Source organism: Lygodium microphyllum, chromosome 21, assembly GCF_053477565.2.
Source record: "Lygodium microphyllum isolate KBCC chromosome 21, Lygodium_microphyllum_v1.1.10, whole genome shotgun sequence".
NCBI classification, from domain to species: domain Eukaryota; kingdom Viridiplantae; phylum Streptophyta; class Polypodiopsida; order Schizaeales; family Lygodiaceae; genus Lygodium; species Lygodium microphyllum.
This window is the reverse complement of record NC_141155.1, coordinates 27,464,759-27,468,337: the sequence shown is the minus strand read 5'-3', so window position 1 is coordinate 27,468,337 and position 3,579 is coordinate 27,464,759.

Genomic DNA, 3,579 nt, shown 5'->3' with positions numbered 1-3,579 from the left:
TGACTCCTTTTCTCCGAATGCAACCCGCATTCGATCCGGAATCAATTGCAACTTGGCAAGATTCCTATCGTCCTTGGGCTAGGGTCATACCCTGTCAATACTTTAGGTTTGGTTTATGGTAAATTCCGGCGACCATGTCGCTTTAGTTTATTGATTAATCATTTTCGTCCAAGCAAATGCCTAGCTTCCCTTAACTTGACAAAGATTCCCTAATTAGGATAGAGTAAAAGGACGACTACCCTTTTTCCCTTGCGAGTTTAGACTGGCGCAAGAACCTGCCAACCTTAATCCACGGAATGGCAAAACTTCTCACGATCAAACCGCAAAGCTATGTGACGTTGCAATTTATTGCACAAGTGTCGCCTCCATTCTAAGAGATCATTTCCCTTAAATGAATGGCGTATTCAGGTCACGGAATTAACTTCAGTCGAGAAGGAGGGTTTAGGGTGTCTTTTACCCACCCATCCTTAATTTCACTAAATCGACAGTGTTTAGTCCAACTCAAATCGAGTTTCATCATCTTGAACGCTTGGTCCTTAAGGTAGGAATCCCAGATTATTGTTTACATGAGCATCCAATTAGCTCAACATTTTGGGAATGTGGTTAGGACTATTGGCTTGAAGGTTTCGACTTAGCGACATTTGGAAAACTTGGCCGAATCCTTAACCTAGTTAGTGTTCGAGATGTCTATCGTACCATATGATTCCTTTGTGGCTAGGTGATTTGGATAATTCATTATGCTTGTCTCGCGACAAGGATGAATCCTTCCTAGAGACAATAAACTAGATCTAAAAGAGGAAAAAATAGTTGCAACTAACATATTACATGTAAACATGTGCTTCATTGCTCCCACGCATCACATGGTTCACATTAACTCTATCTTTCCTTGGTATAGTAAAAATGCATGATAATCTGGATACTAACCTTCCTAGGACATACTAGGACTTACATCAAATAATCATGCTTACAACCTTGTTGTCTACACTTTAGAATCTTATGCTTTGACGAACCATGCAACCTTTCCTAAATGCGGCTCCTGATGAATGACATTTTTGCATGATGACTATGCAATATGCAACGTTCTCCTAGCTACAATGAAACTTATACAAAACTAAAGCTAGTGATAATTTATTCCATTTTACATGCCACTTGCAAGTCCATAAGATCATTTCCGTACTCTTCTATTTCTTTTCGGATAATATCTTATGGGTGTTAACTTTTCCTCATGAAATCATTACGAGGAGGATGTTGCCTAACATGCGGCACACGCTTATTCCTACCATGTCTAGGAAGAAAAATGCACTTATCAATTTCATTTCTTTGCCCTAAGTAATATATGTTTAGATTCATTACTGTGATAATGTACCAAAATAGCTACATGCAGCTAGTCTTCTAAGGCGGACAAATCGTTTCAATTTCATGTCATGCTTCAACCTTGCCTAATGTTTCAAGAGATACTTTACCCAATGTATTTTTACCACTGCCACATGCCTTAAAAATAAGCGTGAAATGCATTCTTCCTTATGGAACTAAGCGCACCTAATCATTTCTTTATGCGAAAATAAACTTGAAAGAACCTGGACTTGTGGGCTCGGGGAGATATCCACTTGTATGCTCGGAGATGAACCTCCCGCAGTCGCACCTTGTGTCCTTTTAGGGGCCATCGTAGGCGTAGTTTCGGCTTCTGGGTTGCCTTTGCGGTCAATGAATTGACTTGCCTCGGAATGCAGCTTCCAGACCTTTGCCTTTTTACCTCGTACGTAGGAGATTCCTTTGCGGGACTTTGGATAAATGGTGCTTGCGGAAGAGGGCTTTATGAGTCCCTTAGGAAAACTCGGGGTGGCTAGGAATGGGTTCACGGACGGCTTATGGGCTTTGAAACCTAATTTCAGGAAGCCTCTTACGAAGGTCTTGCGGGAGGGCTTATAGCTTCATCCTCGTCTCTTCAAAATTCCGGGGGGTATGAATGGACTTTTGGGCCTAGTGGGAAGGGGGCTTTAAAAAAAACCCCCTTAGAAGCTTCTTAAGAAGCTTCTAGTCCACTGCAGCAACGTCCGGGGGGGGGGGGGGGGGGGTCGTGATCCAAGCGGCGGCGGACTGTGGCAGTCTGGCGAGCCGTGGCGGCGGCTATGGCGGCTGGCGGCTGGCGGACTGGGGCGGCAGCGTGGCGGCTTCACGACGGCGACGGCCTGGTTTTCCCAACGGCGGCAGCAGCGTCCTCTCCTCTTCCTTACAGTCCCGTCCCCTTTCTTGCCTTCTCTCCCTAACGGGAGTTCATATAGGCAAGGGGGGGGGAAAAGATAGAGAGCCTCCACACACGTGGAGGACTCCTCCTCATGCAATCCGACTCACTCCTCCTTGGCCATTCCTCCCCACACTCCCTCTCCTCCAGCCATGCATCGGCTGGGGGAAGGGATAATAATTAAAAAAATTTTGCCTAAAAATCTCCAAAATTGCCCCTTCAAAAAGGGTGTTCCCTCGCGGCTTTTACGGTCTTCAACCTCAGCCTCTTATTTACAATGTGGAGGCCTCATTTTTGAGCGTGCATGGTATGGATTATGCTCCCAATAATACGATGTAGGGGATAACCTTGCACAGGATTTTCACGGCGTGCGGAAAGTCAATTTTTACGGTACGCAGTGTGTGGAAATATTACATAGGCGTGGCACTAATATTTATTTTGGCACACTTATTCATTGAATCACTTGACATATATTTATTATTTTGTATGGGCATAGACGCACGCTTTAAATATTCATTATTGAACATTTGATTTGGGCATTATTCGACTCTTGGGCCATCCAACTGCTTTATTCTTTATTTTGACAAAACCAAACACAAAAGCTAAAGCATGCTAATTGTAAAATTGGGCTATTTTTGAGCTTGGAGATGAATAAAATATTAAATATATGCTTCGTGGAGCGCTCACACAAGGCATGGGGGAAGATTGTACCCAATTAGTCTTTTTGCCTCATGTCGTGCAAGTCTATTCTCTTGAATTTTGAGCTTAAAGTAGAGTTCTTTGTTCTTGGAGACCTTCCAGTGCTCGCTATGTGTGTATACAACATCTGATTTGCGCACTAGTGGTATCAGAGGGAAGCTGAGATCAAGAGCTTCCAATCCCTTACCATCTTGTGCGAAGGCAAAGCTCTTGGAATAAATGGGCACTACAATTAGTCTCGTGACAATCCGTCAATACTAATGTGTTCCCGGCGGTGAAGAACCCCCTGCTGTGATGTTGGATTGTGAAGGACCAATCTTTGCTGACGAAGGAACACCCAGGAAGTTTCTTTGGAAGATGTTTTCTTCTCAAAGATAACAATAAGCAAAATCTTCATTAATGTTAGCTTTAAGCTTTACAAAGCTTAAGCTTTTCTTAACCTCTTCATAATTTGACGAATTGTTGCAGGAGGATGTACTCGATGATGACGCCATCAATGGAAAGCCGCCGCCGTCCTGGTCGTCAACAAAACGTTTGATCAACCTTTTTAATTAAAGCTTAAGTTTCTTTTAAGCTCCTAATCCTTAAAACTTTCAAGTTTCAATCTCCTCTTAAGTGGGCATTCACACTCAGCTTAT